Genomic DNA, 12187 nt, shown 5'->3' on the forward strand with positions numbered 1-12187 from the left:
CACTAGGTAGATTACTAGCTGGCTTTGATACATCCCTGAAAATAAAAGGAAAAAGTAAGTAGGAACAAGAACAACTAGTAGTCCCTATACATTGCTAATAATAAAACAGCTGTTTCATTCAGAAATCTGTGCTGCAGTCTTTGACTTCTACAAAAATCTCAGTTAAAATCACAAAACTAGACTTCAGTAAAGCTATAAATCCAACTGACGATGCCACTAGTCACTAGAAATCCAATGGCTCTTAACTTAGTTGCTTTAAAAGTCTAATTTTGCTCTACTCGATATCTGAAAGGCTTTAAAATTACTACCAGCATCTAATCACTCTCACAAGATTTTATAAAGACTCCGGATCTGTTGCTTGTATTCAGCTACAGAAGAATCCAGTGGAGAAACAGAAGGTGATATGCTTGCTTGATGTTCACAGAGCATTTTGAAGATGAAAAATATAATGTGCCAAGTATTAAGCTGGTCTGACCACCTTCTCATTACAGCACAGGTAGACAGTCTGTCAGAACAAGACAAACAGGACACAAAGCCGGTCTGGTGAGGATCCTGTTTTGCCTTAGAAATGATGTAAAAATAATTGATAGTGTCAATAATGGTTTCAAAGTATTATGTTCCTTTGCTCACTGCTTCAAAGAAACCTCCAAATACCTAGAAATACAGCTAATTTACTACTTACATTTGATATGAAAAAGTACTAAAAAGCCTCTTGAAAATACAGGTAAGGAGATCTACTAATTTTTGATCCACCCTTAACATGTTTAGAAAATTTTAGGTACGTGCTTTGTATGCCCCCCTGTAATGAAAAACCTCCCATAAAGACTCTGATGTGGAACTGATTTGCATTCTGAATATGCTGAATGGACTACAGAGACTACAGAAGCCTTTGGAGAATCCTTTCTGTCTTAAAAAGGTAATTTCATACTATATCTCCTTCCACAGGAAGTGAAAGGTTGAAATATGCAAATTCAAATAAACAAACAAATGTTCCATACTTTATTATGAGCTCCAGGTCTCCTGTGCATTTACTAAAATTTTAGTAACTATTCTTTCAATTTCAAGCACAATAAATTCAAGCCATTTGACAAACCTTTTATCACAGTTTTATTTAAGTGTTGCCACATACAGAAGCATATTTCAAGCAAAGATACGTCTACAAACGCTTTCTTTGAACTCACTTTTCTCTTCCCTAACCACTTCCCCATGCCATCAAATGGCTGACAGTTTCTTCATCTTTTAAAACTCCCTTAATTTCCAGCCTGGATAACTTCTAGCTTGCACAACCATATGGAGCACTTTCACCTTCACACGTCTTTAATTCATATGTTGGACATCTCAGCCAGATTTGCAGGATGGTCAAAGTCTCAATAAAACAAAGAGCATCCTCACTCATGAAAAAAGAGAGCTGGAGAAAGAGAAACACCCTCTATCTAAAGACCTCGATTAAGAAAATGGAAAAAAACATATGCTTGTCTCATGTGAGAGACAGCGAACCTTTCTAAAGGCTCAGCTTTCAAGGAGGGTGTCCAGTAGACACCAGAGATCACAAGATTTGTCTGCAGCAATTCCCCCTACTTCAGTGCTCATGGCATTGTCAATTAGAGGACACTAAAATTAAGGCTGACGTCTGCTCATGCCAGAAACGTGTGGCTTCACACCTTCTAAATCCTGCGGTTTGGGCTGCATTGAAGATTGCCCTTTCTGAAACGCACCCAGCAGAGCACCACCCCGAGATTCTGTATGGACAGTCAAGTTATGGGTATCTGCTAAGTGGATCATGAGTAGGAGCTGGAGGTATCCACAAGTCTTGCTACCAGCTGTTGAGGAGAGATGCTCCCAAACCTCTTCTGATTGTTGCTAACTGGTCACATAAAGGAGAAAACGACACCATAATTGCAGAAGCCTGCTGGCAACTCTGTCTGCACTTACTGTATTAGCATTGTTGAAACAAAATAGATAATCTCTACTTTGGGCACTAACTACATATATAAAAAGCTGAAGCGTAGCTGACGAGCCACATTTAAGCCCACATTTAAGCTTGAGTGTATTATCCACCTGAAAATACCTTTATTAAATATTGGAGGATCCATCTGAATGTGTAATACCAACACAAATGATTTAGAGAGGAAGTGCACAAAAGAGAGGAACTAGAGAAACTCGACACTATTTGTTCAGACTATTTTGTTTAAAGAGTCATTTTTCACAGAAGAAAATTCCAGCTGGGAGGAATGGAGGGACGTTATCAATACTGTTATCTCGGAATTAGAGAAAAAAAATGTCTGTGCACAGCCATCCATCCCTCTTCTTGCCCAAAGGTATGATCAGCTTCATCTAAACTATTCTCAGAATGATTCTTATCTTTTTTTCAGAAACATCCAAAGCTCTCCAGCAATTTATCTCAGCGCTCATTCTCTCTGCCACTTTCTTTAGAGGTTATTTTATCTCTCTATTGAGCTGAAATCCTCCTTACTACACCTAAAGCAGGTGACTTGTTTTCTTCACAGTATGCAGGAAGGATAGGCAGTTCCCCATGTCCTAGCAACTGCCTTTCACCTGCAAGTTGCAAGATACTCTCCACTTCTCATCACGTAATAAGTTCCAGTCTTTTGACTTGCCTCCAACTACATCTCTCCTGATTTCCATTGCTCAACTCTCAACTCTAAAGGCTCATATGTCTCCTAAAAGCAATGTTCAAAATTAGACACAAAACTAATCTTTGGGGCTTGAAAGACTTCTGGTGAATTATTTGCTGCAAGCATTTTTCAGACATTTCCCTCTGTTTCAAAGTACCTTCTTGATTCTGCCCTTTTCCAAAGCAGATACTAGACCAGCCATGTCCTTTCCCAAACCCCACTTTTCTTTAGGGTAGTGAAAGATTCAATTAAATCCTTATTTGTCCTCCTCTTCCCTGGCTGATCAAACCTCATTCACCACACCTTTGCTCATATGAGACAACATCTGTGGATTACCTCTGGGCTCTCTCAGTTTACTCTTGCGCTGGTAGGACCTCATGCTACACACAGTGTTTGTGATCCCAGGGGAGACAAATGCAGCGTGTTAATCACCTTGCTCAACCTGCTCTCAGCCTGCTGGCCATGCTCTCAAGTCTGAGGAATTCTGAAATATGTGTCACCACTGTGGGGCCAAGCTTCATCTTCCAGTAGAGGGAGAAACTGGCTCTGGTCGAGCTGCCTGCAGCTCAAAAGGCAAATGGGATCCTGGGCTCCATCAGGAGAGGGGTGGCCAGCAGGGACAGGGAGGTGATTGTCCCTCTCTACTCGGCTCTTGTGAGGCCCCATCTGGAGTACTGTGTCCAGGTGTGGAGCCCTCAGTACAAGAAAGACATAGAGATTTTGGAAAGGGTCCAGAGGAGGGCGACTAAGATGATCAAGGGGCTGGAGCACCTCCCCTATGAGGACAGGCTGAGGGAGTTGGGCTTGTTCAGCCTGGAGAAGAGAAGGCTGCGGGGTGACCTCATTGCAGCCTATCAATACCTGAAGGGAACCTACACCCAGGAGGGGAGTAAACTCTTCAAAAGGGCTGACAACAGCAGGACTAGGGGAAATGGATCCAAGTTGAAGGAGGGAAGATTTAGGTTGGATGTTAGGGGGAAGTTCTTTACTAGGAGAGTGGTTAGGCCCTGGAACGGGCTGCCCAGGGAGGTTGTGGATGCCCCGTCCTTGGACGTGTTCAAGGCCAGGTTGGATGGGGTCCTGGGCAACCTGATCTGAATGTGTATGTTTGGTGGCCCTGCTAGGCAGGGGGGTTGGAACTACATGATCCTTGAGGTCCCTTCCAACCCGGGTGATTCTGTGATTCTGTGATTCTGTGGTCACAGCCCAGGGCATTGCCCTACTCCTTATCTGTAGTCAGCAGCTGCCCCTGACCCCAAGGGGCTACAGGACTATAGGGTTTTGCCTGCTCTGGGTGGGAGGGAGGAGAGCAGAGGACCTCACTGCCTCCACACAGCCTCAAGGCTTGTGACTCTCTGCCTCTCTGGCATTGTCACTGCCTCCTTCAACCCTGTCATTACTCTGTTTTCTCCATGTCATCCTAATACCAATCCCTTTTGTTTTCCCCTCTCTCCCCTCTCCAATACTCCTTCACATTCCAGCCCTCTAGGCAAACAAGTCAACCCTGCTGCGCCAAGAACCTCCACACTTGCATTTATGGCAACCTATTTATAACAGCAGATATAAAAACCACCTCCCACTGCCCTGCAGTAAGATGATTGTTCCTGAGTGAGGCGGAATGGATGGGGAGCTTGCTCCCAGCAAAGTACCATCCCGCACCTATGCCTTACTAGGAGAGTTTCTTTTGCATTTTTCTATCTGAAAAGAGGTTGAAATGAGCTGGGAGTCAGCCTCTTCTCTCAGGTAACTAGCAATAGGATGAGAGGTATTGGCCTCAAGCTTTGCTAGGGGGAGATACAGATAAGATATCTGGAAAATTTTCTTCTCTGAAAGAGCAGTGAGGCACTGGCACAGACTGCCCAGGGATGTAGTAGAGTCACTGTCCATGGAGGTGTTCAAGAAACATGGAGATGTGGCACCAAGGGACATGGTTAGTGGGGATGGGTTGATGACTGGACTGGGTGATCTTAGAGGTCTTTTACAACCTTAATGATTTTATGATTCTAAGCACCTGGGTGCTTTCATCACTTGTACTTTCATACAAAGCATCTGGTAGTTACTCATAAGCTCATGCCTTTCTTCTTCTTCAAAGCACCACTTTAAAGACTGCACCTCTTTTAAAACTGACTGCCAGGAGGTTCATAAGAGATGATCTATCAGTGTATACCCCATGAGTGTGTTGAGAAGAATCACCTTTTCTCCTTCCTTGTCTATCCCCCTGCTGTGTCTGATTTTTGGTAAGGCTGCAAGTTCTTCAGGGCTAAGGCTACCTCACGTCTTAGCCTTAGTGTGATAATAACATTAATGATGAGAGTGAATTTCCTATTTCAGTGTTATTGGAAACTGAATATGAACAGTCCAGCTGGAAGAAAATGCAATTGCCAGATTGCCAGTTCTTCAGCTCCTCAGTTCAAGATCTTCAGCACAACAACTGGACCAAGCCCAGATGTGAAGCTTGACCAAGGCATCAAATATCCCTGGTCTGAATGACCAAAAGAGCCCAGCTACTCTCCCTACAACAGTGCTGTTACTAATTGGCATGGAAAGCATTCAGACTAAAATCCACAAGGATACACACGTCAAGAGACACCCAGTAATGACTACCCTAGCTTTGAGGAACACATGATGTAAGACTGAAGGAAAAGCACCAGCAAAGCATTAGTTGAACAATACCAGCCTGCACTGCTGAGTAAGACAGTCATGCTAAGTAAACACATTAAAACATTAATTAGAGTCCCAGACCCATATCAGGTAGATAGCGATATTCACAGAACCCTAGTGATGAGATCATACATTTTGGGATCAAGCCTGACATCCTGCTCAGGTCACAGATATTTATGTAGACGTTTTCCCTGTCATTCAGTTTCTCCACCACATTAACAATGTCCTTTTGCTTACTGTGGAACTGTGGCAGAGGGTTTAGATCAATGCCACGTTACCAGGGCCAAATTAATGTGGGAATTGCATTGTGTCCTGGAAATGACTGAGTGTTGTTTTAAGATTTTAATTTCAGTAAAAGCAGAGCGGCAGGAAAACCAAACAATACTTCAAATGTTTGTTTACAGTCAGTACTTCACAACAGTGCACACCTTATGGAGATTGAGAATTTTGGAATGGAGACAAAGAGTAACTTCAAGCTGAAAAAATCTGCTGTGATGTCTGAAGTTTTCTATTAGTTTCCTGAAAGAGAAGAGAGTAGCGAGATAAGCCTATAAAAGGAATCAGAAGATACTTTATGTAAACTTACGAAAAGATATTGTCAGCACATTTTTGAAAACCTCAGTAAGTTTTGTAGATAGTAAGTACAGAAGATACATGACAGCAAATTTTAGAATCATGTCTCAGGTTACTAATGCCTGTTGTGTTTTTGCATTATTTTCACAGCCCTGACAAAGGCTAGAGCCTCTTCTTGCTTGTTATTTAACAACTTCTTTGTACCTATGCATTAAAACACTGAAACTGCCATGTTAGAGCAAAGGCCCCACTGAGCCCATTTCCATGCTACTACCATGCCCCCAGACTGGCTTCTTCAGGGAGAACGCACCAAGCACCTACAAGGTCATGTGCTTGCTGACTCCTATGCCAATGAGGGTCCTCAGTACAGGAGAGTTTCCAATGGCATTTTCGTCCTTGCTATTATAGCTCTGAACACTACAATTATTTGCACGTACTCATTTGGTTTTGAATTCTACTGCTCAGATGAACCAGATAATTTGCATTTGCCACCATAGTCTAGTAGTTGTACTTCTCTGGTCTCAAAGCTCATTCTTACTTCCTTGTAAAAAAAACCCAAAAACATGTTTTACAAAACTCAGCTGAAAAAATATACAGGTTTTGTTACATAAAGTTTACACTTTTCAGTATAGCAATCACAGCACTTAAGTCCAATAGTGCACAGTAAGCAATGTTCAGGCTGTGTTTTCAGCAGCAGTTGTTGAAAAGAGGGAAACAGAACAATTGCTTTACAGAGGCGTTGCTTCCTTTAATAATTTGTGCCACATAAAGAATACTTTTCACACTAGGTCATTCAAGAGAGATTTTGGTGGAATGCAATCATTCAGTTTATGCAGCAAAACCAAGCTGCCACGATTTAATTCTGCTGTGTGTTCCATTTTTATATTGTATCCCCATCAGTTGTTAAAGCATAGCTCCTGCTAAGCTGAAAGCATAGAAGAAAGAGTCTCAGATCGCTTCTGAAAAGCTGGAAAATGTTTTATTCATGTATTTATAGCGCATACATTGGAGGGAGTATCACTGGATTCAAAAGAGATTTGAGTAGCCCTTCCTATATGAGATTTTGTTAGATCAGGGTTTTGGTTGGGCTGGATAAAACAGACTGTTTTTCTTCAGCTCCAGGTCATTCATTATGGACATTTTACTGAAGACTAAAACACAGCAATTATGCATTCATGAGAAGGAAGCTGAGGGCTTCGCTTGGAAAACTGAAGTCTGATAACCAAAGCAAGGATCGAGTATCTTTCCCAAGGCTACTGCATAATGGTAAAAACAAGACAGTTTAGAGCACAAACTGCAGAAAGCCCGCTGCTTAAAGCTGCTGCAGATAAAATGATGGATTTACAACAACCAGCTTCTTCATCTGTGGGGGCCTGGTAGACCTGTACAGTGCATAAATGTAGTGTGTGCTATATAATGAAGGGCTTTGTGTGCTACTAAGCAGATCCGACAGATCCAATTTCAGTTATCTTTAATGCAAAAACAAGAAACATTTCCAATTGTATCGATTACAATACAGCTGCTGGATGATAATATCTGCTACCCAAGCCATTTCAGTCATATATGGGAAATCACTTCCCTACAAAGCCTGAAGGCACATGCAACACAAATCACTCTGAACTGCCTCTGATGCATGCATGTTTCTATACACCCTCACATTCAGATAGGTGTCACTGTGAGCATTATTGCAGAGCCCACTGAAACCTGAGTGCAGGGAAATGCTGACTTGCACAGCTGCGTGACAAAGAGCCAGGCCCTGCAAGTGTTTGCTCCCAGGAGTCCTTCTATGGCTCATCAGGCTTCCTAATTGCTGCTCTGGGGAGAAATGACTCCACATGAAATGCTGCGCTAATGAAATTAGAGTGTGTGCCTACGGTAAGTGAGCTTGGGAGCATTTCCATCCTAGAATGTGCCTTATCACATGTGGAGAAAGGCTCAAGCCAAACCATTTCATCTTGCTGAAAACAAGGAAGCTAGCTGAAGAAGCTTATGGGTGTAACAGTGTGGGATATGGCCCAGAATATATCACCTTGTAGAGAGAATCCCTGAACACGCTCTAAGTCCCTGTGGATTTCTAGACCAGCTGAAAAAAAGGGCTGTTCAGAATACAACATTCAGAAGGAAGAAACAGTAGGCTGCACACAAGTTTAATTGCTCATTTTAGGTTATTTTGTTTGAATAATAACACTATACTTTATTCATGACTTATGTGGCTAGCATATGCTTACAACAAAAGCAGTGCCATGCAACAAACAGAAGCAGAATTGTTTCAGTCATTGCAACGTACATTAATCCAGATACGCTCCAGCTGGACAAATTTGTGAAAGAAAAGCATAGGTAAGAGCTGGTCCCACTTACTATAGGTGAAATTATTAAAAAAGTCATGAAGTACGTGGGCTCTATTTTCCTCCCATCCCTCCCATTTCATTAAATAAATCCATCATGTTCTCTTTTGCTGAGTGGATTGCTTCGTCAGTGATTCCACTGTTCTGTGACGGAATGGAACAGAACAAAGGTTACCTGATCATTTTTCTAACTCACTCCTCTGGTCTACTGAAAACTCAAGAGAGCCTAAATATGCATAAATACTATCAAAAAGCAATCTGACTTTTTTTCATAAAGCATGCCACAAACTGATCCAACCATTCCAGTTCATTTGGGAATTTGGCAAACATTTTTCTCCAAACATATTCCTCCATTTCATCCATTTTACTGATACATCATAGAACAAAGGCCTGTTGTTTCAGCTTTTTTTTTTTTTTTGTTCTCAGTTTGTGAAATATTTGTATTTTCAGCTTGCTGTTTTACCAAGAAAGATAAAACATTACATTGGCTGTTATCTGTTTATCTTCTGAGCACGCAGAGAAAAGCTAAGTAAGGGAACAATGTGCTCTGATAGTCCCTGCAGACCCCAAGATATGCTTAAACAGTGAGATCTGATAAACCCATTCTGCTTCTTGGGTTTGTTCAGCCTACTGGAAAAGTAAAGGAACACAAAGGACTGGGCTCTGCACTCCCTCCGGAACTCAGGAGGCCTCTTTGGGGCCTCTTTCCCACTGAAAAAATGCAGATTGTTGAGCAGATTCTCCAAGTAGCTGGGCACTCTTAAATGCATTGCTGCATGTCTAGGGAGTAGAGACAATCAGCATGAATGGAGGAGCTATTAGGAAGGAGCATACCTGAAAAGAAAAACAAAACACAGACAACTCCAGAATGTCATGAACTGTAAATACTTAGTCTTGAATTCCAATTCAGTTGTTCTTGCTCTTCAGGAAAACATTGCATACATTCCTACTTTTAGCCTCTGTCTTCATCAAGCATGGTGAAACTTGCCATATTAGGATATTCTTATTATATTAATGTAGTGAGTGGGAAGCTGAAACCTGAAGCGGTTAATTCATATACTCTGTAACCACAAGCTGAAAAAAAAAAAACCTTAGCTGGTGTAAGGGAAACAACTCACTGCCACAAGAGACAAAGGAAAACTCTGTTCAAGCGCCATTTGCCTCAAATGAATGCGTACTACTACAAAAGGGAGGCCGTAATAAACATGGAAAACTTACTCATTACTAGAAATGTTAATGGAACCTCACTCGCTGCTTTCAGAGCAGAATCCAGGCTTGCAGTATCACTAGACCTTGTGGAGAGGAATAAAACTAATCACACTTCAGCATTTCTAGACCTTGAGGTTTTTAATCACATACACTGTCTCACTTAACAGCTCATTCATTTTATGCAGTTACAAGTTTCTGTGGTGTCTGGAAATGCATATAGAATGCGTTGCTTTTCCACCATTTTATTTACAGGTTTTTCCCTCCAATGAAAATCAGTAGCTAGTAAGTCAAAGCATAATTACACAAACAAAAATACAATCAACATTTTACTAGATACAAATGATAAGCGTAAGGAAATGTCCGTGTATGAGTCACTAACATAAATTTGTGTTAGTCTGTTATTAATATATGATATTATGGATTGGTGGTAATATAACTGAAGCACATTGATTTTAAAAAAAAAAAATACTTTGAGAGCCACTTCTGTATGACAGGATCTTATACTGAGATATGTATCCATACAGAGTGATAGGATCATATATACTCATGCTCATCATCCTTTCCTCCACCCCCTCCTTAGAAGGTATTATCATTAAGGTAACTGAACTTCCTCAAAGCTTGCTTGGACCAAGTATCAGATATGAAGTGTTGACTGACACTGAAACAATCTGTGCAAGCATGCAATTTTGATTCAGAAAGGTTTAAAAAAATATTTACAAAGGCCATTTTTAAATTGACTGATTAAATTAAGACTCCAATCTTCATATTCCAAACAGCTGATATTTAATGTCTCTTTTTTTGGCTTTTTTCCCCCTCCTCCCCATTCCTTCTCCCCACCACAAATAGCCAGCCCACGTTTAAGGTAAACCATCACAATTAGAACTCTTCAAAACAAATAGTTATTCACCTTGTGCCAAAAAAAAAAAAAAAAAAAAGCAGCACTAAAACATTACTCAAGAGATTCTATAAATCCTTCATAATTAAGAAAAGTTCCAGGAGCAAAAAAAAAAACACCAAAAAAAAAAAAAAACTACCTTGTACAACTTGGGAGGAGAAACAGGGGAAAAGAGGAGATGCTTATCAAACCCTTCACTTTTTTCTCTCTGAACTTCATTAACAAAAAGCTCCTGGTACATTTCCCAATGCTTCCACACCTCCTTACTCTGGCACATCAGGTTCAATATGCAAACAATTTAAATAAAATATCAAAACCAAATCCCCATGGTCAGTAATTCAACCCTTAGGAAAACTGGTAATTTTTTATAGTTTCAAAACTAGCCCTGTCTGACTATCCATTTGGTTAGAACTCTGAAATTAAAACAAGAGGATTCTTGCAAGATGTGGTATTCTGTGTTTAGACTTGCAGCAGTTTCATACAAATAAAATGTGGAAGAAACCTCTCTCGCTTTTACTTTGCATCTTTTGCATACATTCCTACCAGCCATAGATTATAACTATATGGGCTGTGTGAGAAACAGAACCATTCAAGCTTTCGTTTCCTAGTGGTTTTAGGAGCTCTGACTTTATTGAACTTAAATGGAGGGCAAAAACCTCTTCAAGGTATCATTCTAAGCGGTAGATAAAGTCTCTAGCCTTCTGTCTTGGTGGAGTGTTATCATCCATCCTTATTGTGAACGCTGTATTTCTTCTCAGCTTTAAATCAGGGGGTGTCAATTCTGTCTCTTTTTGCTTCCATCGTTACGCCAATTTCAAACTTGTTTGGTGAAAGAGCACATTGTTTCACCTCCATGCCGAAGATGATCAAATCCTTTTCACATTGGTCAGCTTTGGAAAGTCAGAAACAGTGGGGGTGCTTCTCTAGATCAGACTGGTACTAATTACAGTATGGAGTGGAACCAAGCTGGTTTGATGCAGAGTTTGGACTGATTCATTTTCATGCTAGGTCAAAGATCTAGCCACCTCAGATGGTTCAGGAAACGGGGTGGGGAGTGGTAGCCATTTTCCTGCCCTTCTTCTAACAGCAAAAATACAGAAGAGAAACTGAGAGAATGAAAAGGAGACTTGTGGCGGAGTGAAGGGCATTTCCATGTCCCTGAACGGTGGTACTGTTCAGTGAATTTACGGTGGCTGGCAAAGTGGAACTTGCTGAAGAATTGTTTGAAGGTATTGGACTTGTTCCATTGGGATCACAGTAGATCTAGAATATGGGTAGAAAAAGTTAATGAAAAGTGATTTTTTTTTTCCCCTCTTTAAAAACAAAATCAGGAGGTAGGCAGTCTTTTGGATTCTTTTCAAGGAATGATGGGCCTATTTAAGTGGGCTTTGCAAGACAATAAAGGGGAGGCTAAAATGCTGTGGCAATAGTACTGAACTGCAGAACTTAATGGAATTATACTGATTAAATCAAAACCTATTGGCATGCAGAGACAATAAGATGTGCAGTGAAAAGTCCATACAATACCAACAAATAGAAAAGATGCTGACAAAGAACAATAGAAATAAAATCCCCACACAACTCTGCATTAATAGTGGCAAAACAGTAGAAATTTGCATCTTCTGTAACTTCAGTATCAAGCTATACCCTACAGACACAGGAAAACTTTGAAAGCTAAGCTTTGAAGCTGGTTCTTCCCTTCAAATAGAAGATGTGCAATATGTAAGGGTGGAAAACAAAGGTAAGACTCGTGAGGGTGAGAGGGGAAAAAATGCACAGTTCAGCAAGCTTGGCTGTAGTTCTGCACCAGCAAACCTGTGTTAAATTAGAGCCTTCTGGTACAATGGAGGAGGGTTTGCTGAAGTAAA

The sequence above is a fragment of the Lagopus muta genome, chromosome 2 (genome assembly GCF_023343835.1).
Source record: "Lagopus muta isolate bLagMut1 chromosome 2, bLagMut1 primary, whole genome shotgun sequence".
NCBI classification, from domain to species: Eukaryota; Metazoa; Chordata; class Aves; order Galliformes; family Phasianidae; genus Lagopus; species Lagopus muta.